This window comes from Calliphora vicina, chromosome 1, assembly GCF_958450345.1.
Source record: "Calliphora vicina chromosome 1, idCalVici1.1, whole genome shotgun sequence".
NCBI lineage: Eukaryota > Metazoa > Arthropoda > Insecta > Diptera > Calliphoridae > Calliphora > Calliphora vicina.
In genome coordinates, this window is record NC_088780.1 from 19,446,630 (window position 1) to 19,471,997 (window position 25,368).

A 25,368-nucleotide genomic window follows, 5' to 3' on the forward strand; every position below is an offset into this window, starting at 1 on the left:
ATAGAAAAGTTATCGATAACTTTACTTACTTTTCTATAGAAAAGTTATCGATAACTTTACTTACTTTTCTATAGAAAAGTTATCGATAACTTTACTTACTTTTCTATAGAAAAGTTATCGATAACTTTACTTACTTTTCTATAGAAAAGTTATCGATAACTTTACTTACTTTTCTATAGAAAAGTTATCGATAACTTTACTTACTTTTCTATAGAAAAGTTATCGATAACTTTACTTTTCTATAGAAAATTTATCAATAAAATTAATTTTCTTATAGAAAAGAAGGGGGCTTTAAAAAAATATTTCATTATTTAGCACAATCTAAAGTGATCGTGGAACTAGTTATATCAGCAGATATGTTGATGATAGAACAATAAAGATTGCGAATTTCTATTTTGTTTTTATTTGACCAAAAGTAGGTTGAGCTATTTAAAGACTAAATGTTATTGTTTACTTTTTTTTAGATTTTAAGCAACCCACTCATGTACCATGGACTAATAAATTTTATTTTTTTTAGTACATTTTGTCAAAAAAAAAAAAATAAATATTGAGGTGATAAGATACGAATAATAAAATGTTCGGTAGAATAATAAAAAAAAATGATGAAACAAATTTCCTACTTTTCGCCTGATAAAGTAGTCAAGATAAAAATATGTGTAGGGTGTTAGTTTTACAATAATTTGAACATAATTATGGCAAATAATATAAAAAGCTGGAGATAGAAATTAATGTAAATCATTTGTAATTTATTTTAATCATTTATAAACATGTCATAATAACAATAATGATGGCAAATTTAACATATTTACTTTTTTTTTTCTTAACTACGGTTCAAAGTGTTGACGACTTGAATTTTCATATAAATAATTTTATTCGTCAACTTAAAGAGTAATAATTATTTAAGTGTATCGTCTAGACATTGCAAAAATATTATTATTTAATGTACAAATGCGCTATAAATTATGTCTCATACTATTACATTTTCAAGTGGTTGGCAAAGACAGAACAGATGATTTATTAACACATTAGATAGTGGGCGAAGGACCATAAGTGTCAGAGTGTGAAGGACCACTATTATCAACATTTAAAAGAGACAAAATTAGAAAGCAAGGTAGGTTTAACATTACGAGCTAGAACTAAATGTGACAAAAGCCCTAACCAACTTAACTTGCTTATGCAGTAAGTTAATTTATAGAATTTTAAAAGCACTTGATAACAAAATACTTATTAGGAATTTATTGCTGTTATAGCAGCAAAAAAAAATTATTATAATTATTAAGAATACATAAATAATCAGGTGGTTTTGTAATAAAAAAAACATGTCATGAATGGTTTTAAAAAATAATAACATTCAATAGACAACTTTCAGATTTAATTTAAAATACTTTGTTACAGATGGTAAATTTGAAACCACAAACCAGCTACATTATTACAAAATGTCAAATATAGAACTGAGAGTCTTTGGCCAGAGACAGACGACAAGTGATGTCATAGTTAAGTGAAGAAGAAATAAATAAAATAAAAAAAAATAAATTTTATAATTTTTTCCACATGTTTTTTCCTTTGTTAATTCACATAAAAAACCATCTCAATTTATTAAACAGATTTGAACAATAAATAAAATAAATTAAAAGCATTAATTTATAATTGAAATTTTAGAACAACAAATGTTTGAACATACAAACAAAAACAGAACATTTTTATTTACAGACAATTCAATTTTCTACAAAAATATTTTCGAACTTTTGATTGTATCGATAACTTTAATTTTCTATACAAAAGTTGTAAATTTTCATAGAATTTAATTAAATTTTCATAAAGACAAAACATATCGCTAACATTAAGTTTTTAGAGAAAACTTACGATAACTTTTAGTTTTTAGAGACAAGCTATCGATAACAATTAGTTGCTTTAGAAAAGTTATCCATAAAAGTTATCGATAAATTCATTTTATATAAAAATCTTATCGATAACTTTTGCTTTATAGAAAAAATTTATCGATAACTTTTGTTTTCTATAGAAAAGTTATCGATAAGTTTTGTTTTTTTTATACAAATTATCGATAACTTTAATTAATTATAGAAAAATTATCGATAATTATTGGTTTCTATAGAAAATTTATCGATTACTTTAGTTTTCTATAGAAAAGTTATCGATAACTTTTGATTTCTATAGAAAAGTTATCGATAACTTTTATTTTCTATAGAAAAGTTATCGATAACTTTTGATTTCTATAGAAAAGTTATCGATAACTTTTGATTTCTATAGAAAAGTTATCGATAACTTTTGTTTTCTATAGAAAAGTTATCGATAAATTTTGATTTCTATAGAAAAGTTATCGATAACTTTTGATTTCTATAGAAAAGTTATCGATAACTTTTGATTTCTGTAGAAAAGTTATCGATAACTTTTGTTTTTTATCGAAAATTATGGATAATTTTAGTATTCTATGTAAAATTTCTCGATAACTTTTATTTTCTATAGAAAAATTATCGATAAGTTTTGTTTTTTTTATACAAATTATCGATAACTTTAATTAATTATAGAAAAATTATCGATAATTATTGGTTTCTATAGAAAATTTATCGATTACTTTAGTTTTCTATAGAAAAGTTATCGATAACTTTTGATTTCTATAGAAAAGTTATCGATAACTTTTATTTTCTATAGAAAAGTTATCGATAACTTTTGATTTCTATAGAAAAGTTATCGATAACTTTTGATTTCTATAGAAAAGTTATCGATAACTTTTGTTTTCTATAGAAAAGTTATCGATAAATTTTGATTTCTATAGAAAAGTTATCGATAACTTTTGATTTCTATAGAAAAGTTATCGATAACTTTTGATTTCTGTAGAAAAGTTATCGATAACTTTTGTTTTTTATCGAAAATTATGGATAATTTTAGTATTCTATGTAAAATTTCTCGATAACTTTTATTTTCTATAGAAAAATTATCGATAACTTCTTTTTTTAGAGAAAAGTTATCGATCGCTTTAATGTTTTTAGAGAAAATTTATTGTTAACTTTTGTTTTCTATAGAAAAGTTTTTGATAACTCTAGCTTTCCCTAGATAAGTTATCGATAACTTTGGTTTTTTCCCTGGAAAAATTCTAGATAACTTTAGTTTTCTCTAAAAAAATTTGTCAATAACTTGTATTTTGACATCTATTTTAAAAATCTTTAGCAAAACATATCAATTTTAATAAATTCTACCTAAAATTTATTGATTCCCCCAATTGTTTGTCTGATTTTTTGCTACTCCCTGTATGTTAAGCTGTCACTTTTTGAAATTCTCCTCCAAAACATTATAAAACAAAAGATTATTAAATAGAATTTTTCAGTTAGATAATCAAAACAAACAAAAATCTATTTATAGAAGTATTTAATACAAATTTAAAGAACGAAACTTGTTTTGTTCGTTCGAAAATTTTGTTTGACAAACACGAGAAGCCCTCCCCTTAAGAAAAAATAATTATAAATGATAAATGGTTGTTAAATATTTGTGGAAAGAATACAATTAATATTGGTTTTTTGTAATAAAGATGAAGAGGAAGGAAATAATAAAAATATGGAAATATTTTTGTTATTCCACAAAAACATATATTTTTAAGTTTTAATAAAACATTTCTTACTAACCTTTAACAAAAAGTTGAAATAAGGTGAATTAAAATCCACAAAAAGATAAAAAAGGGTTTCCAAAATTTCACCAACTGCTTCTTTGTAGATTTAATATTTTATTTGAATTTCACAATAATTTGTTCAATATTTTTGTTTTTTTTATAAAAAAGGTAAACAAAATTATTATTTGTATCTATTTAGTTTAAAACAAATTTATAACATTTTTATATTAATTTATTTAGTTTGTGTTTGTTTGTGTTATTAATACAAATATGTATTTATTTGTTGATGTTGTTGTTGTATGTTTTATTATTTTATTAATATGTTTTTCTTTTTATTTTATGCAATATTATTTTGCTACCACTGTTATTATTGTTGTTGCTGTTATATTTGTGTTAAACTTCTATGCTAATTGAATAGAAAAAGAAGCAGAGAAAAAAAACATGGTTTATTATTATTGATGTTGTTGTTGTTATTATAAATGTTTTTATTTGTATATATCACTCTCAAACACACACACTCAGAGTCATGTGTAGGTACGAATATGTGTTTTCGTCATTCGTATTGTTCGTTCAGGTATCACGAAATCATTGCGTGTCAAAACGATTAATTTTATTAAACTAATACACTCTCACTAAACATCTATCTCAACAACAAAAACACTCTACTTCTTCACTAACACTCATTCTCTAGTCACTCAATCATTCACTTTTTTTTTTTTTTGCTGCTCACTGTGCTGTATGTTAATTTGTGTGTTTATTTAGATGGTTTTTTTACTTATTGGTACAAGAATTTTTAATTATAATTCAAATTATAAAAAAATAATTATTATTAATATTTTTAATTAAATGTAGCAAAAATAGAATGTTTATTTTTCTTTGTTATGAATAGAAAAATAAAACAAAACAGGTGATTTTTTTTCAAGTAATTTTAAACAGATTTTAATTTAGTAATTGTTTACAAGGAAAAGCTAAATTAGTTATTATTAAGTATTTTTTAGTTAACAATTATTAAAATTTGATTTGACACCATTTTCAATTATTAAAGAACTTTGCATTTTTAGACAAAATATAAAATTAAAAAATTTTTATAAACAATTTTATTTTCTGACCAAAAGTTATTGATAACTTTTACTTTTTATAGAAAAGTTAAACTTTTTACATTTTTTCTAAAGATTTCATTTATTACCAAAAAGTTAAAGATAACTTAAATTTTATATCAAAATGTTAAAACTAACTTTAGTTTTCTATACTAAAGTTCTCGATTTCATTTATTTTATAGATATAATTAATCCATTTTATTTGTTTTGCAAAGAAAATTTATCGATAACTTTAATTTTTTATAAATATTTATCAATAACTTTACTTTTCTATAAAAAAGTTATCGATAACTTTATTTTTCTCTAGAAAATTTATTGATAGCTTAATTTTTCTCTAGAAAATTTATCGATAACTTTATTTTTCTCTAGAAAATTTATCGATAAATTTATTTCTCTCTAGAAAATTTATCGATAACTTTAATTTTCTATAGAAAAGTTATCGATAACTTTAATTTTCTATAGAAAAGTTATCGATAACTTTAATTTTATATAGAAAAGTTATCGATAACTTTAAGTTTCTATAGAAAAGTTATCGATAACTTTAATTTTCTATAGAAAAGTTATCGATAACTTTAATTTTCTATAGAAAAGTTATCGATAACTTTAATTTTCTATAGAAAAGTTATCGATAACTTTAATTTTCTATAGAAAAGTTATCGATAACTTTAATTTTCTATAGAAAAGTTATCGATAACTTTAATTTTCTATAGAAAAGTTATCGATAGCTTTAATTTTCTATAGAAAAGTTATCGATAGCTTTAATTTTCTATAGAAAAGTTATCGATAACTTTAATTTTCTATAGAAAAGTTATCGATAACTTTAATTTTCTATAGAAAAGTTATCGATAACTTTAATTTTCTATAGAAAAGTTATCGATAACTTTAATTTTCTATAGAAAAGTTATCGATAACTTTAATTTTCTATAGAAAAGTTATCGATAACTTTAATTTTCTATAGAAAAGTTATTGATAACTTTACTTTTCTAGTGAAAAGTTATCGATAACTTTACTTTTCTAGTGAAAAGTTATCGATAACTTTACTTTTCTAGTGAAAAGTTATCGATAACTTTACTTTTCTAGTGAAAAGTTATCGATAACTTTACTTTTCTAGTGAAAAGTTATCGATAACTTTACTTTTCTAGTGAAAAGTTATCGATAACTTTACTTTTCTAGTGAAAAGTTATCGATAACTTTACTTTTCTAGTGAAAAGTTATCGATAACTTTAATTTTCTAGTGAAAAGTTATCGATAACTTTACTTTTCTAGTGAAAAGTTATCGATAACTTTACTTTTCTAGTGAAAAGTTATCGATAACCTTACTTTTCTAGTGAAAAGTTATCGATAACTTTACTTTTCTAGTGAAAAGTTATCGATAACTTTAATTTTCTATAGAAAAGTTATCGATAACTCTACTTTTCTAGTGAAAAGTTATCGATAACTTTACTTTTCTAGTGAAAAGTTATCGATAACTTTACTTTTCTAGTGAAAAGTTATCGATAAATTTATTTTTTATATAAAAGTTATCGATAAATTTATTTTTTATATAAAAGTTATCGATAACTTTTCTTTTCTATATAAAAGTTATCGATAACTTTTCTTTTCTATAGAAAAGTTATCGTAATTTTTCTTTTCTATAGAAAAGTTATCGATTTCTATAGAAAAGTTATCGATTTCTATAGAAAAGTTATCGATAACTGTAATTTTCCATAGAAAAGTTATCGATAACTGTAATTTTCCACAGAAAAGTTTTCGATAACTGTAAGTTATCAACAATTTTAATTTCTATAGAAAAGTTGTCGATAACTTTAATTTTCTTTATGATTTATAATAGATTTAAGTTTTTCTTAGAAAAATTAATGTTTTTTTTTAATTAAATAAATTTTTTAATTTATTAAAGAAATCACTGTGTTAAATATTAATAATATAAACTATTTGTGATAATTCACTTGTCACACCACGCTATTCACAAAATTTTTGTAGATTCGACCTTGAAATGATAAAAAAAAAATAGATTTGAAAACCAACAAAAAACGTTTGCTAGAATTGCTTTAAAATTATATTTCCTTCATTTATGTAGGTATATTTAATCTCGCTAATTAGGCAAAGTCTTAGAAAACCCTAAATTGTTTTAATTACTTAACAGCTGCTTTAATTAAACAGCAATATCGTTTAATTACCCCTAGAAATGCTTAAAGTATAATGAGAAATGGTGTAATTGTGGTGATGAAAACAATTTAGTAAAACTAACGCATAATTGTGTGAGTGTGATGATACACCAGAGTGAGTAACACAAATAGCGAGAGAGAGTGAGTGAGAGAGATAGAGTTGGGGAGTGAAGACCGTTACAATTTTATTTGTTTTTATTATAAGAAGAGTATTTAAATATATTTCATTTAGTTGAGTTGTTTGTTCTTGTTGTTTTTGTTGATTTTTGTGTGTGTTTTTTGTTGTTGTTGTCTATTATTTCTTTGACATTTTTACATACCTCTACGCATACCCCACACTTAAATAAAACAATGTCTAAACACCATCATACAGTGAACAAAACAAAATAAAGACCCAAAGTAGGGGGAGACAAATTATTTGTTTTTGTTTTCTTTTTTTTATATATATTTTTTAAATGTAGATTGTTGTTGTTGTTGTTTTGTATATGTATATTGTATTTATATATTTTTAGTATTCAATATGTAAATAAATTATGTAAATTTTTGTTTTAGGTTTTAAAATCTATTCTGGTTGTTGATTTTTGTTAACACTTATATTAAAACAAAACTCAAATATATTTTGCTTTTTAATAGTTTAAAAAAAAATCATTTAAAACTGGTTCGCGTTTCAAAAAAGAAACCAGCTTCAATAATTTTATAACGTTTTTATGTTAATTCTGATTTTTTTTCTTCTTCACACTTTAAACTTTTTCGAAAATATAACTGTTGAAATTTTTTTTTTTTATTTATTTCAAAAATATCTTAAATTTTTTATAAAAATGTTCAACATATGCTTTGTTGTGTTTAAAACAATTTATATTTTTTTAAATTAATATTTTCACACTTAATCTTCTTACACTTGTTATTGTAACATTTTTATTTTTACAGCGGTTGTTTTTTAAAGTTTTAAATAATTTAAAAATTAAATTTTAAATTTAATCTATAAATTTATTTAGTTTCAGTTTTTTTTTCTTTTGAATCTCTTTAAAAGTTCAATTTTTAAATTCTACTAATTCAATTTCTTTTTTCTTCCGTTTTAAGCGTTTTGTGAAAAATAACGTTCTTGACCGTTTGATAAAAATTTTTACAATAATCATACGTCCCACTATCCAGCAAGTATAGGCAGCCATTTATTTTGCTGTTTCTAAAAACGATTCTCTCTCTCTCTCTTTTTGTTGTTTAAGCACTTGTGTGTGTGAGTGATTGCTCTTTGTGAGTCTTTGAAAAAAAGCTTTTTCTTTTTATATTTCTTTGTTTATGTATATTTGCCATATACTTACATAGTATTATGAAGCTAAATTTGCTCTCTGTTTATTTATATTTGGTTTTTGTACAACAACAACAATAATCTTTATTTACTATCTGTTCCAGGTTCTGTTGGACTCACTCTTCAGGTCCCCTTTTAGCATTTCTTTGTATTCTTTAGTGGTTTATTTTGTTAAATTTCATATAAAATGTAGTATAGAAAATAAAATATAGCAAAGCTCAGCTGTTTCAGAGTGTGCGCTTTTTCAAGACGAGGGAGGATTGTAGAACTTTAGGGCAAAATTTATCAATTACTTAAGTAAATTGTTTGATAACTACAATTCTTTTTAAAATATCCATATTTTTTTATAAAAAAGTTAGCAAAAACTTAAATTGTCCATAGAAAAGAATAATAAAGTTATCGATAACTTCACTATAGAAAATGAAATGAATGAGCTTTTCTATAGAATAATAAAGTTGTCATAAACTTTTCTATATCATAATAAAGTCTTAGATAAATTTCTATAGAATAATAAAGCTATCGATAAATTTTCTATAGAAAACAAAATTATCGATAACTTTTCTATAGAGAACATAAGTTATCGATAACTTTTCTATAGAGAACATAAGTTATCGATAACTTTTCTATAGAAAAGTAAAGTTATCGATAACTTTTCTATAGAAAAGTAAAGTTATCGATAACTTTTCTATAGAAAAGTAAAGTTATCGATAACTTTTCTATAGAAAAGTAAAGTTATCGATAACTTTTCTATAGAAAAGTAAAGTTATCGATAACTTTTCTATAGAAAAGTAAAGTTATCGATAACTTTTCTATAGAAAAGTAAAGTTATCGATAACTTTTCTATAGAAAAGTAAAGTTATCGATAACTTTTCTATAGAAAAGTAAAGTTATCGATAACTTTTCTATAGAAAAGTAAAGTTATCGATAACTTTTCTATAGAAAACAAAAGTTATCGATAACTTTTCTATAGAAAACAAAAGTTATCGATAACTTTTCTATAGAAAACAAAAGTTATCGATAACTTTTCTATAGAAAACAAAAGTTATCGATAACTTTTCTATAGAAAACAAAAGTTATCGATAACTTTTCTATAGAAAACAAAAGTTATCGATAACTTTTCTATAGAAAACAAAAGTTATCGATAACTTTTCTATAGAAAACAAAAGTTATCGATAACTTTTCTATAGAAAACAAAAGTTATCGATAACTTTTCTATAGAAAACAAAAGTTATCGATAACTTTTCTATAGAAAACAAAAGTTATCGATAACTTTTCTATAGAAAACAAAAGTTATCGATAACTTTTCTATAGAAAATAAATCTTATCGATAACTTTTGTTTATAGAAAATTTAAGTATCGATAATTTTTCTAAAGAAAATTAAAATACATAATCGAAAACTATAATTTTCTATAAAAAAATGTTCAATAACCTTTTTTTCTAGAGAAAAGTTGTGGATAACCTTTGTTTTCTATAGAAAAGTATCGATAACTTTTGTTTTCTATAGAAAAGATATCGAGAAAAGCTCTTCTCTACTGAAAAGTTATCGATAACATTTGTTCTCTATAGAAAAGTTATCGATAACTTTTGTTTTTTACAGAAAAGTTATCGATAACTTTTGTTTTCTATAGAAAAGTAATCGATAACATTTGAATTCAATAGAAAATATATCGATAAGTTTTGTTTTCTATAGAAAGTTTTCGATAACTTTTGTTTTCTATAGAAAAATTATTGATAACTTTTGTTTTCTATATAAAAGTTATCGATAATTTTTGTTTTCTACAGGAAAGTTATCGATAACTTTTGTTCTCAATAGAAAATGTATCGATAACTCTTATTCTCTATAGGAAAGTTATCGATTACTTATGTTCTCTATAGAAAAGTTATCGATTACTTTCGTTTTCTTTAGAAAGTCTATCCATAATTTTCATTTTCTATAGTGAAGTTATCGTTATATAGTTATATGTACTATAGAAAAACTTATCGATAATTTTAATATTCCATAGAAAACTTATCGATAACATTAATTTTCTTTAGAAATGTTATCGTTTTCCTATATAAAATTTCCTATAGAAATCGTTTTGATAACTTTAATGTTCTATAGAAAATTGATCGATAATTGAGCTATTTTATAGAAATCGTATACATAACTAAACTATTCTAAAAAAAAAGGATAATCAATTTTTTTTCAAAATTCTTTCAGAAAATAAAAAAATAAAACTGAATTATATCCTCCACCCTCGCATTTCCCTGTTAATTTTAAAATAAACACCACTTTATTAAAAAGTATTAACATGTATCTCTTTACACTCATTCACACATCATACTCTTTATCCCCCTCCCAAAAAATTCCAACAAAATCTTTGTATGAATCTTTTTTTACATAAATAGTTTTTACTATTTTGTTTTGTTTTTAATATTCGTTAATAAATTAAATAAATACAAACAAACAGCCAGACACACCAACAACAAAAACAACAAAAATATTCAACACATGTTTTTTTCTCTGTGTTTTAATTCGTCTTTGTTTATTTCCTTTCCTTCCGCTCTGTGTTTTGCAAAATGGCTTTTCATCTCTGCTGACTGACTTGACTCTCCGTTATAGTTGGCCGTGTACAATGATGTGTTTATATCTCGGTATTTGTTTTGAACTTCCTTTGTTTATGTCTATCTCTTGGTATGTGCAGAAAGTAGAGAGGAAAACAAAACAAACAAACGAAAAACAAAAAAAAACATGGCAAAACTTAAAACCAGTGTGTGGGGGAGTGTGTTTGCATGTGTGTGTGAAAAGTGTTTTACACATTTTTCTTATACATTGTGGGTGTTTAACTCCCCCGATTGTAGGGAAAATTTGTAAACATGTTTTTCACTTTACTACACTCACACATTCAGACACACTCTCTATTTATGTTTGTATTTAAATGTTTTTGTTGTTATTAATAAGTGGTGATGACTTTTTGTGTAAAAAATGTGTGTGCTTTTTTACTTCTTCATTTATTTCTTCGAGATTTGAGGGTGGAAATTGAGAAATTGTGGAAATTTTTGTTTTTGGTTTTTTTTATTTTTTTTTTATTTCAAAAAAAAAGTCTTTTGTGCCAAAGAATTTTTATATTATTGTTTTGTTGTCAGTACAGTTACGTTTAAATTGAAATTGACATACATATTGCATTAATTTGTATGATGTGTGCGAGTCCAAGGGGTGTGGGGGATTTGAATTCAACAGGATGACATACTACCAGGAAAAATTAACAACAAAGAAGCAAAAGTTGACAAAATTTTCAACTTTTCCTTTTTGTTTGGTGGAACGGAAGAAAAGAAAAGTTCATGGCCATGAATAAACAATTTTAACAGCAAGTTCAACGAACAATACCATGGAAAAATAGGCGTGTTCAAAATAGGCAGTTAAAGAAAAGTAAATATTATTGATTTGGATAAAAACAGATAATAGTTTACAAAATTAAGTGAATACATTATCTTGTGCCACCGCAAAATTTACCATGTTCTACCCTAATAAAGGCAATGAAAATGATTTTAATCTTTTAAATTTGAAAACATTTCTAAAATTTTAAATTATTTTTCATGACCAATTTTGAAATATGTATGTAAATTTATGCTGCAATTAAAATATATATACTATATACATATATTTATGTTGTAATTAAATTATGGCTTTTTTTGCTTACAAAATGAATGCATGACACACTGACATTAAAATATTTTTTATGGAAATTTTGTCAGTAGAAAAAATATAAATTATATAAAAGCATAAAATGTTCAGCAATATTTTCTCATTTTTATTACCGACTGACAGTTTTTGCAATGAAATTAAAAAATGTGGAATCTAACTAAAGTTTATGCAAAATGTTTCATAAATTTAAGGCTTGCAATTTATTTTTGTCTTTTATAGCATGATTTTACTGTATTGTAAAATTTAAATTATAAACTTAAACCATAAAATGTTCAAGGACTTTTTTTTATATATTTATGAACGGTGCGTAATTAACATTTGATTTTCTTTGTTTATATTTTAATAATGAAATTATTTTAATAAGAAATTGTTTCAAAAATATTTAATAGAAATAATTTCTATAGAAAATTGACGATATATAAATTTTTGCATACAGAAAAGTTATCGATAACTATAATTTTCTAGAGAAAAGTTATCGATAACTTTACTTTTCTATAGAAAAATTATCGATAACTTTACTTTTCTATAGAAAAGTTATCGATAACTTTACTTTTCTATAGAAAAGCTATCGATAACTTTACTTTTCTATAGAAAAGTTATCGATAACTTTACTTTTCTATAGAAAAGTTATCGATAACTTTACTTTTCTATAGAAAAGTTATCGATAACTTTACTTTTCTATAGAAAAGTTATCGATAACTTTACTTTTCTATAGAAAAGTTATCGATAACTTTACTTTTCTATAGAAAAGTTATCGATAACTTTACTTTTCTATAGAAAAGTTATCGATAACTTTACTTTTCTATAGAAAAGTTATCGATAACTTTACTTTTCTATAGAAAAGTTATCGATAACTTTACTTTTCTATAGAAAAGTTATCGATAACTTTACTTTTCTATAGAAAAGTTATCGATAACTTTACTTTTCTATAGAAAAGTTATCGATAACTTTACTTTTCTATAGAAAAGTTATCGATAACTTTACTTTTCTATAGAAAAGTTATCGACAACTTTACTTTTCTATAGAAAAGTTATCGATAACTTTACTTTTCTATAGAAAAGTTATCGATAACTTTACTTTTCTATAGAAAAGTTATCGATAACTTTACTTTTCTATAGAAAAGTTATCGATAACTTTACTTTTCTATAGAAAAGTTATCGATAACTTTACTTTTCTATAGAAAAGTTATCGATAACTTTACTTTTCTATAGAAAAGTTATCGATAACTTTACTTTTCTATAGAAAAGTTATCGATAACTTTACTTTTCTATAGAAAAGTTATCGATAACTTTACTTTTCTATAGAAAAGTTATCGATAACTTTACTTTTCTATAGAAAAGTTATCGATAACTTTACTTTTCTATAGAAAAGTTATCGATAACTTTACTTTTCTATAGAAAAGTTATCGATAACTTTACTTTTCTATAGAAAAGTTATCGATAACTTTACTTTTCTATAGAAAAGTTATCGATAACTTTACTTTTCTATAGAAAAGTTATCGATAACTTTATTTTTCTAGAGAAATGTTATCAATAACTTTATTTTTTAGAGAAAAGTTATCGATAACTTTACTTTTCTATAGAAAAGTTATCGATAACTTTACTTTTCTATAGAAAAGTTATCGATAACTTTACTTTTCTATAGAAAAGTTATCGATAACTTTACTTTTCTATAGAAAAGTTATCGATAACTTTACTTTTCTATAGAAAAGTTATCGATAACTTTACTTTTCTATAGAAAAGTTATCGATAACTTTACTTTTCTATAGAAAAGTTATCGATAACTTTACTTTTCTATAGAAAAGTTATCGATAACTTTACTTTTCTATAGAAAAGTTATCGATAACTTTACTTTCTATATCATGTCTTTTCTATAGAAAAGTTATCGATAGCTTTAAAATTTAAATTATTTATTTTTCAGTCGAAACTATTAAGCTAAGTATTAATTTTAGCACCAGTACCTGCAAATTAGAACCAGTCTTAACCAGTTGTAACCGATTTTTTTTAATTGCGACTCACACTATAGCTCTAACTTAGAATTCAAAACAATTGGAACAAAAACAAAGTTTATGCAAATTTTGTTTTTCTTTTGTTGTTGGTATATTTTTTTTTCCTAAAATTTAGTTTTAAAACTTCGCCGTATAAAATTTTGCATTAACCTGTAGCACATTTTTTAATTGAATTCGTTGTTTTTGTTTATTTTGTTGGGTGTGAATCAATCAAAAACAGAAAAACAACAAAAAGTAACCGGAAAAAAGTAAACAAAATCGCGAATAGACGTCATTTTAAACGTCATATGAATATAATTTTCAGGTTTTTAACAAATGTGAGTTTTGTGCAAAAATGATAACAACAAAAAACTAATAAGAATATTTTAGTTCTTTTCTATAAAAACAATAAATTACAAAATGTGCCAAGTCATGTTAAACGCGAATGACCCATCAATTCCATGTTTTGGTAGCTTCAAATGTTCAGTGTTTTAGCAGAAAATTTCTCGGCATAGACTGAAACTCCTAGTTTATTATAGAACCCAATTTCGAATTATTTTCAAATTAAAAATTTCAACCTAATATCCTTTGCAAATATTTATTTTATATTTTTTTCTTATCTTTTTTAAAACTTTTACACTTAAAACTTAATAAAACATAAAACCCTGCATTTAAAATTTTTCCTCAATATGTCCTTGAGGAGAAATAAACCAATTCCTAGAAATATAAACCGAATGTATTTCATGTTATTTATTTTCTTTTTCAATAAATCATGAAACATAAAATGTCAAAGTGGAAAAAAACACTTCCTGCTACTACAACTCCTACTACTGAATCTACTACTTACTAGTACCACACATTCACATAGTATTTGTGGTTCAATAAAATTCCTAGTGAAAACAAAAAAATACGACGCAAAAATTTATAAAAAGCATCCTTTTTTTTATTCCCTCAGTAATGTTTGGGTTTGGTCTGTTACCCCGAAAACTCCCACGTTGCTTCTAGATTTGATCATTTCAATTTCCCTGCCCTTTTACCTAAAAATTGTCAACCAATTCGCTGTTTTTGTGTACATTTCTTTGTTGTTTTCATTCTGTTATTCTTGTTATTTTGGGTTGTATACTAACACAAAAAAAAGAGGGAGCTAACGTCATCATCAAGGCCTACTCCTACGCATGTCCTTCTTTCTTGTGTAGTAACGTAGTAGTAGTAGAATTTTATTTTTTGTTTGTATTAATTTGTTGTTGATTTCATAATGCTGGCTACTTCGAGTTGTAGTCGTGGCTTTGGCTGTTGAAATTGTATCGTATTTTTTTATGGAAAACATGATTGTTTTTGTATGTATTTTGTTTTTATTCCTCAATTTCACAACAAAAATATTAAATTAAAAGGAAAATGCCAAAAAGAGAGTAAGAGTGGGAGTAAATGGTTAATGTTAACATAGAAGAAGAAAAATACATAATAATATAACACTCAAAGAAAAAACACTTTTTTATGGAAAAATAAAATTATCGATAACTTTTGTATAGAAAATTCATGATATCGATAACTTTTCTATAGAAAGTTGAAGATATCGATAACTTTTCCATAGAAAAGTAAAATTATCGATAACTTTTCCATAGAAAAGTAAAATTATCGATAACTTTTAAATAGAAAAGTAAAATTATCGATAACTTTTCCATAGAAAAGTAAAATTATCGATAACTTTTCCATAGGAAAGTAAAATTATTTATAACTTTTCCATAGAAAAGTAAAATTATTTATAACTTTTCCATAGAAAAGTAAAGTTATCGATAACTTTTCTATAGAAAATTAAAGTTATCGATAACTTTTCTATAGAAAATTAAAGTTATCGATAACTTTTCTATAGAAAATTAAAGTTATCGATAACTTTTCTATAGAAAATTAAAGTTATCGATAACTTTTCTATAGAAAATTAAAATTATCGATAACTTTTCTATAGAAAATTAAAGTTATCGATAACTTTTCTATAGAAAATTAAAGTTATCGTTAACTTTTCTATAGAAAATTAAAGTTATCGATAACTTTTCTATAGAAAATTAAAGTTATCGATAACTTTTCTATAGAAAATTAAAGTTATCGATAACTTTTCTATAGAAAATTAAAGTTATCGATAACTTTTCTATAGAAAATTAAAGTTATCGATAACTTTTCTATAGAAAATTAAAGTTATCGATAACTTTTCTATAGAAAATTAAAGTTATCGATAACTTTTCTATAAAAAGCAAAAGTTATCGATAACTTTTCTATAAAAAGCAAAAGTTATCGATAACTTTTCTATAGAAAGCAAAAGTTATCGATAACATTTCTATAGAAAGCAAAAGTTATCGATAACTTTTCTATAGAAAGCAAAAGTTATCGATAACTTTTCTATAGAAAACGAAAGTTATCGATTACTTTTCTATAGAAAACAAAATTTATCGATAAGTTCCTATAGAAAAGAAGAGTTATCGATCATTTGTCTATAAATCCAAACGTTTCTCTAAAACAATAAAGTTATCGATAAGTTTACTATAGAAAACTTAAGTCATCGATAACATTTTTATAGAAATTCCAGATATCGACAACTTTTCTCCGGAAATATTAGTTTTTTCGTTATATTTTTTCAGTAAAATTAAATTTTTCCAAAACTTTTCTCTTGGAAAAGTTTTCAATAACTTTTCCATACAAAAGTATAAGTTTGGTACAAGTTTTTATTACAATTTACCGTCATTTTTTCTTTCAGTGTAAAATAGGGATTATTTACCTTTACGTTAGTAGACATTAAGTAAAGAGCAAAACAACATGAATGATTATGTATATGAGTATTTACTATGTATTTGTATAAGTATGGGTGGGTATAAAGTCATAGCCTTGGAGCCAGCAATATCAAGTTTTTTTATATAGAAATTATGTTTTTTCTTTTATTCTTCTCTTAAACCCTTCGTATTTCCCTCTCTCTAATTTACTCGAATGTCCGAGGATTATATTTGTAAGTGTGTTTAGGCTAGAACCAAAATATCTTCTACGAATAGTATTTATATTAAAGCAGCTGTCTAGTCTTCAAAGAATTTGTGGGAGTTTAATGCTTTTTTTGTGTATAATTTTCTTCCTACGGCAGGATATTTTTTTTTTATTTATTTTTGCTTTTACTAGTGCCATCCATCCATGTTATAATGAATTGAATTACGAGTACAATAATTTGTTGTTGTTGGTTTTGAAAGGAAATTTTGTGTGTTCGCATTTCATTGACGTAAATCTTAAGTTTTGTAGTACTACATACAGCTACTTTGTTGTTGTTTTGTCTCCTCTCTTTACTCCCTAATAAAAACAGGGACTCTTCTTTGTTTTGTTTATTTACATTTGGCGTGGCAAGTATGTTTATTATTATTAGTTTTTCCCTACTTCGTTACCGTTACCCTCCCACAATTACTCTCAGTACTCAGCTTCTTCTTTTTCTCTTTCTTTAATGTTTGGTATTTTGTTCTTGTTCTTGTTTTAGTATTTTAATTTCCTTAAGCTGTTGATTCGGTGGACTTTCAATTTTCTTTCTTTTTTTTATTATATTTGTTTGTTTTTCTTGTAGCAAATTTAAGTTTCAAGGCCATGTTTATTTATTTCTTTATTTATTTTTTCCATAAATTGTTTTTCCATTTGAGTTGGCTTTATTTGCCGCAAATTCGGCTCCTATTAAATGTTTGGGAACATTATCATGTGTTGTGGTTGCCAAAATACCTAGGAAAATTTTGTGTTTAAAAAAAATCCCTATGAATTTCTATTTAATGAGATTTTAATGAAAGGTTTTATCAACATGTACTTTTACGCAAAATTAAACTTTGCGGCGTAATTGATTTAGGTATATTTATTTATATAAAAATGTAATACCTTTTCTACACAAATGTTTCAGCAACCAGATCCTTTAGGTGTTTTTGCGTTGGTGTATTATGGCTAGGTAACCAAAGGATATTAAACTTTTTATAATTGAAAGAAAAAAGTTTTGCTTAAAAAGTGTTATTTTGACATTTCCACAAACATATGTAAATGTCAAAGTGACAGGTGAGATTTTTATAAAACATTAGGTGTCTAAGTAGCGGCTGAAGATGTTATTATAATAGAAAGAGGATTGTGTTAGACAAGGACAAGTTGTAATGAGTTTTTTTTAGTGTAAAAGTGACAAGTGAAACTTTTTTGAGGCATATGAATAATCAAAGCTGATTTTATGTTAAAGAGGTGTCAAAATAACAAAATTTGAGAAAAACATATGTAAAATTTATTGGCAAAAGACAGTTTGAAAGCCATAGAGCTACGAGAGAAATTGTCAAAAAGTCTGCTAACCTTTTATTTGTGACATAAGAGAAATAAAGTGACAGCTGACATTTTATTGTGACAGAAAGTGATAGAAGTGAAACTTTCTGGTGAATTTTTTTTTGTAAACAAATTTACAAAATTATAATTCAGATTTTTTATGTGACAGAACGTAAAAAATTTGTTTTTTATGACAGAAACTGCTAAAAAATTGTATTTTATAGAAAGCTGAGACTTTTAATGTGGATGAAAGTGACAGAAAACATAATGTTTGTGAAAGTGAAGATTTATTTTGAAAGAAATCAAAGTGACAGCAAATATATTTTAGTAAAAGAAAGTGTTAAAGTGACAACAATGTTTAAATGACAGCGGAAATGTGTTTTGTGACAAAAAGTGACAGCTGACAGAGATTTAAGAAAACGCATTTTGGTGACAGTTGTTTAGAAATGATAGAAATTAAAAGCTGATGTTTCTTAGTGTCAGAGAAGAGATTTTTTGCGACCGATTGAGATTTATTGTGGAAAGATCAGGATTATTTGTGACAGATATATGAAGTATCGAAGATGCAGCACAGATTTCTTTGGAAGAAAGTGATATCAAACTCTTTTCTTTTTATAGTTTTGACCAAAGTATAATGTTGTGACAAAGCGATAGCGGACAATTATTTTGTGAAAATTAATGCCAAAGTAGCAGGTATTGTTAAGCGACACTTCTTAGTTACAGAGGTTGTCAACTTTATTTTGTTTAAAACAGAAAGATTCAAACTTTTTTGTTACCGAAAACCTTAAACTAAGAATTTTATTAAAAATTCAAAATGACAACTGAATTTTTTTACAGAAACTGACAACAATGAATTTCTACAGTTACAGAAAGTGTCAAAGCTACAACAGTGACTTTATTATAAGAAAATATACAAAAAAAGCCAAATGAGAGCTGAGAAACCTTTTAAAATGAAGAATATTAAAGTGACATATAAAATGTTTATAATATTGTCACTGTTTTACCTTTTAAAACAGGTGGTTACTCTAACAGAGCCTACGATAAACTCACTAACGACTGCAAGCGCAGCTACTATTTATACGCAGCGCCATCTTCATTTGAGTAGCTTCCACCATGATCTTAACGGACAAAACTAGAATATTGGAATTCTAGAGCTTTTAGCTGCTTCAATGTTAATGTTAGCAGCTTAAAAATTTCGTGTACTTACAAAAAAACTGCGTGCTATCAACATTGTTGATAAGTAGAACATGATGATTGTTGCAGACAGACAGATCGTTAATGCAAATTCATAACAATTTAATAATAAACAGTAGTAAAGTGGAAACTGAGATTTTTATTAATAGAAACAATTTCTAGAAGAATTTATTAACAATAATATTGATGAAATTATTCATAACTAGGATCGCCTGGTGGTCAAAATTCGACCACTAATAAAGAAATTATACAGTTTCTTTTGTTTATACGCAAAAATATTCTTCACGTTTGTGTACAAATGCACGTGCATGTATTTAGATGTGCATAAACATGTTGTTGTTGTTTTTCAAGCTAATTTAAAATGCTTTTTACCACTTTTATGAAAAGAATTTAAAAAAAAAATATATTGTGCACATCTAGAGAAAATAACCTTTTAAACCATATAAGTTTCATCAAAATTGGTGGACAATAACATAATTAAAAGTGTACCACAAAAAAACGTGTGGCCTATTTATATATAAGATGACAACTTGGACCTTTTAGTGACATAAATGTCAAAGTGACAGCAAAACGAAAAGCGGAACCTTAGTATTTTTGTCACTATATTGACGAAAGGCTGGAAAATTAGACCTTGAAATTTTTAGTGACAAACATGTCAAAGTGACAGCTAAAACGAAATGCAAATGCTTAGGCTTTTGTCTCATGAATATGCTATTTGTTAAGCACAGAGTACACAATTGACAGGTTAGAATTTTTATGACAAAAAATTTAAAGATAAATTAAAGAGAGTCTTAGCTGAATAGGGTTTCCAATCGTGTTTTTTTTTTTCTAGAAAATACTGAGAAATTATTCTAAGCGAGTTGTTAAGTTTTCCCTAATTTATTTGACACGTAAACAACGAAAGGTTGTGACATGTTATATATCAATGGATAGAGGATTTTGTCTACTTTTCAAAAATGTATATAACTTTTGACAATTAAAAAATTCATGGAATACTTTTTTGAAAAATATGACAAAAATGCTTTTTATTGAATTTTGCATAGATACAAATTTTTCAAATTGAAATAAAATTTTTATTTATGAATATTTTTTAATGAAATTTCACAGTTGTGTAGATTTTTCTATTCAAAATGGAAAAATAAAAACAAATTTTGAAATTTGTAATCAAGTATCCCGCAATTCCCAAAAAAATCTTGAAAAATCCCAAAAATGGGATTTTTTTGTTTTTTGGCTATAATATCCATAATAGGGGCGGGGTTATCGGAACCCTTTGCAAAATAATTAAGAACTTATTGGGCCATCTAAAATAGGTTACTATATTTTGATATCGAGTATGCGATTTGAGAATTTTTGCCCAAAAGTTTAATTTTACATAAAAAATAGGCATTTTTTGAATGGACCTGATCCCGTCGGTATCAGAAATATATAAATGTTTTTTTCATTTAAAATATTTGGCGTAAAGTTTGCTTTTCAAAAAGTACAAATTCATTATACATCCTCTTAGAAAATTTTTAGAAAACTAAAAAAGAATAAAAGTACTTTTTCCCAAAAAAAAAAATTGCGAAAAATCGCCTTTTTTAATTTTTTTATATTCAAATGCATGTAACTTTGGACTCAGTCATGATTTTTAAACAATTCTTTCTATTGTTAATCCTATAAAAGAAAAATGGATAAAATCAGAGAATATTTGGAACCGCGGTCATCAAAAAACTGGTGTAAAGTGGGTAAAAATGTTGAAAATTAAATTTTCAAATGCGAAAATCTCCTAAGCTATAAGAGATAATTGATAGCTACGACGAGGTTTTATGTAGTGCTCGACGAGGAGGTTCTGTAAACGAAGAAATAGGATCATTTTAAAAATTGAACATACCCGATGTGTCCTACTTTGGGAACCCCTGGTCCCGCTCCTGGTGGGGTCATGAGGTCCAAATTCAAAACTTAAACTCGACTACACTTCCTCTTTGCGCATGTGCAATTTCATTCAAATCGGCTTAAGGGTTTAGAAGCTACAGATTTATTTCCCTCTTTTTTTATTGTCATACCACTGTGTGCCGAGAAATTTTTGGGAGTTTGGCCAAATTTGAAGGGTATAGAAACAGGACTCTAGATGCCAAATTATTGAAAACCGAAAATAGTTAAAGTTTAAGCTGAAATCTTTTTGCGACAATGAGTGTAACTGTTTAGACATATAAATTAATTCTATAACAAAAATAAATACAAGTTAATGTTGTAAACATCATTTTAATTTAACTCTACTTTGAATTAAAAAACACATCGCCCAGAAGCACCCTCTAAAATATCAATCAATTTTTAATTAAATAACTTGGAAAAATGGTAAAAAATTTTAAAACAATAAAACCTTTTTGCTAAATCTTTAAAGCCGTCTATTAAAAATCAAATTAGAACTCTTCTAGGATGGAATTTATTGAAAACCACTAGGATTTAAAGGGTAACTGAGTTAAAGTATATAAAAACTCATTGTTTATTTTAGAATTAATAAAAAGTTCTAAAGGATATTTTCTAGCAATCAATTAATAAAAAGAAATACGTATTTTTTAGTGAAAAAAATCCTATAAAATAGCAAATGTAAAATTCCCTATATTGTTTTGCTATTTAACAACAAAATAAACAGGATTGTTTATTATTACTCTCCTCTTTTCAAAATGGCGTAATCAAAGCAATACACAACAAAGAGAAAAGAAGAAAATTAAACAAAAACAAATGTTTTGTAAGATGTTGCCATAGTTAATGCATTCTGCATTGCTGTAATGTAGTTATGCATTACTCTCCTCTTTTCAAAATGGCGGCATCAAAACAATTGTCTCCAAAGAGAAAAGAAGAAAACAAACAAAGACAAATGCTAAGATGTTGCCATACTTTAATTGTTTTTGTATAGTTGTAAATGATTATAAAGAGTCTAATTTGAATTGAATGAGGTTATGTTTGCCACGATTAATTCCAAATAAAGCAAAGATAAGTATGACTTAATTTATATCAACGGAAAGCAAATTGTAACTACTTTTTGAAAATAGATACATTATTTTAATAAATTAAACAATTGTTACAAATTTTTATAAAAAATTATAAATAAATTTTTACTCTAGAAAAAAATTTGTAAACATTTTAAAATATTGAAATGATTTTTGTATATTAACAAATATCTGAGAATATTTATAGAATTATGTTAATTTTTTTTCTCAAAATGTTTAAAAATATTTGCTAAATATAGACTTTATTCCACAATTAACAAGTTCCAGACAATTTTAGAAATTTCAAAATTTAATTTGTAGCCAAAATCATTTATCAAACTGTAATAGGTAGAAAAGCAGCAGCTAAAAGTAATAAAGACTAACACTCACAATCAAGTTTAATGACATTCCAAACATATTTACAATTATTTGTTTTTGTTGTTCTACTGTTGCAATATTAAACCTACAAATTAAATACATATTTAAATAATTCTTGACATGTGCTGGTTTTTTTATTTTAATTTAAATATAATATAAAACATTTGTTTATTGTAAAAATTGAACAACAACAAATAACGTCAATGGCATAGAAATTATAATTGATATAACAACCTATTTTTTTTTTTAAACTTACCTTTTAACAATTTATAAACAAATCAATTTCATCACAAAAACAAACAAATTTGTTTTGCTTGGAGTGCAAGAAACTGGAAATAAAAAATAAAATAAAGGAATTATTTAAAAAAAAAAAACAATTTAATTTTACATTAGACTTTTAGACACGAGTGAATGAGTTTTATAATTACTACCCCCGAATAAAATTATTAATATTAATTCATAACCCTAGGTCTCCACGTAGCAATATTTATTGCTGCAATTGTCAAATTTGATTGCGCCAATGAAATTTGCGACTGTAGACGGCAAATTGGCATATGTAGCAATCCATTGCGCAATGATTGCTCTACTGATTGCCTGAGCAATTATTGCTAAGCAATAAGCTGTCAGTTTAGTTGTCATTAATGTAAAATTTCTTCTTTCTATGATTCGGTGCGATTAATTTATACATATTTAATTTATTTAAGTACCAAAATGAAAAAAACAAAGAAATTAGTGAAAAAAATCATTCAATACAGAATATGAGCAAAATACAACACAGTTTTTCATAGAACTTCTCGCGTTGAAAATTTTGTATTTGTGACGAACGTTTTCTCCAACTAAAGCAATCAGCAATCACGCTGCTGTTGTTCTGCCGACGTTATTGCTTGTGCTTTGCAATAAAAATTGCTACGTGGAGACCTATGATTAATTTGTTTAAACACTTGTATTTTCAGCATGTCATTACAGTTAAACTGTCATTACCAGTAGTGTCAAGTGCTAAAAAATAAATTTTTTAAAAACTCAATTTTAAAATTCAATTAATTTTGTTAAAAATTCTATATAAAATTACAATTTTATCACTATTTTGTAATTTTTCCTGAAGAAGTTTTGGTAACATTGGTAATTTTTTTTTAAATATCAGCTGATAAATTTGAAAATAATATGGAAAGAAATGGGCTGATATTTCTTTTGGAAAATTTTTCAATTAAAAATAAAAAAATTCTTACGAAATCATTTATTAATTAAATTTATTCCTTATTTCATCATAAAGTTTACAAAGACGACATCTGAAATCATGTCATTAATATGCAATGCAATAAATATTTTATAATTTATTATTTTTAGTTTTAAACAATTATGAAACTAAAATTAGCATAAATAATTTATGTATTAAATACAATATAAACAATTCATACCGCCCTGCATGCGCCCTATCCCCCCTTAAATACCTATTTTTATCCCTAACTTTTTAATTTATAACTATTAAATTAAAATAATTTAAAATAATTTTAAATTAACTAAAAACAACAATTAATTCTTTCTCTATTAAATAATAATAATATCTTCCTCATATAACTTTTACATTTTATTAAAAAAAACATTTAAAAAAAATTAATGGACTGGTGGTACCATTTAAAACTAGATAAAAACCAACAACTGGTACCATTTTAAACATCACAACAAACACGTGACTTTAACTTGCACTCTCCTACACACTCCCACCATTTTGCATAGAGAGCAAGAAAACAATAACAAACCCAAACAAAAACAAATTTTCTTTGTTATTGTCTATTAATAATGGTTGGTGGGTGCAATATAAAATGTGTAAATATTTATAATATTTGTTGTTGTTATTATTGTTTTGTAAATATTGGCTGGTATTTATTTTTATCATTGTTGTTGTTGCTGTTGTTCTTTTTTTACAGCCGCTATTAAAATATTGGCCATTATGTGCAAATTTTCTTCTTTATTTATTTTTTTTGTTTGTTGTACATTTTACAAGAACAAAGAATTTTTGTATATTTTTGTAAATTTAATTTTCAATTTAATTTAATTCAAAAAAGTCTTTATTTTTTTTTTGCTTTGGTAGTGGACTTTGTTCGTTAGTTCCATTGACGTTAAAAATAATTTGTGATCGTCATTGGAAATTTCGCTATTAGAAAGTAAAATGCATTATTAGTTTGTGTTTAGATTTGATTAGAGAATACTATTGCTCCGATTTGCCATTCCGACAATAAAAATATTGTTCTATTTTAATTTTTTAAGAATAAAACAAGTAAGAGAGCTACACATCTGCTCAAAATAATAGATACACCTAATTGGAAAAAATTTAAATGGCGGTAACATTGAAAATTTCCTCGCAAGCGTTAAGAATACATCATATTATTAAAATTTCTATCTGGCAATGTCATGTCAGTCAAAAATCTGGCAACTATTTGCTTTCATGTTGATTTTTAAAAACGAATTTATTTGAATTACAAAAAATTATTTGCTCATAAAAATAGATACACATCAGTAATTTGTAATTTGTTTATATACAATTTTTTTTTTGTGCAATTTTTTGTTCCTATTTACGTGAAACAGTAAGTATAATTTAAATTTTAGCAACAATTTTATAAAAAATAGGACTCTTTTGAAGAAAATGGGACGAAATCATCAT

The 25,368-nt window shown here is 24.9% G+C and overlaps 1 protein-coding gene across 4 annotated transcripts in view; it reads right to left on the reverse strand.

Annotated features, from left to right (window-relative positions):
• Positions 1-23,036, reverse strand: part of REPTOR (repressed by TOR) — a 57,084-nt gene extending 34,048 nt beyond the window's left edge. The window contains exons 1-2 of one of the 4 annotated variants that reach the window (XM_065500212.1): positions 7,781-8,098; positions 3,639-4,028 (exon numbers count right to left, since the gene is read on the reverse strand). The gene's annotated coding sequence lies outside the window, so the exon portion shown is untranslated. Of the gene's footprint in view, positions 1-3,638; positions 4,029-7,204; positions 7,636-7,780; positions 8,099-22,965 lie in introns of those variants that run through there. The other 3 variants (XM_065500169.1, XM_065500139.1, XM_065500259.1) reach the window with 3 other exon arrangements.
• Positions 23,037-25,368: the final 2,332 nt, after the last annotated feature.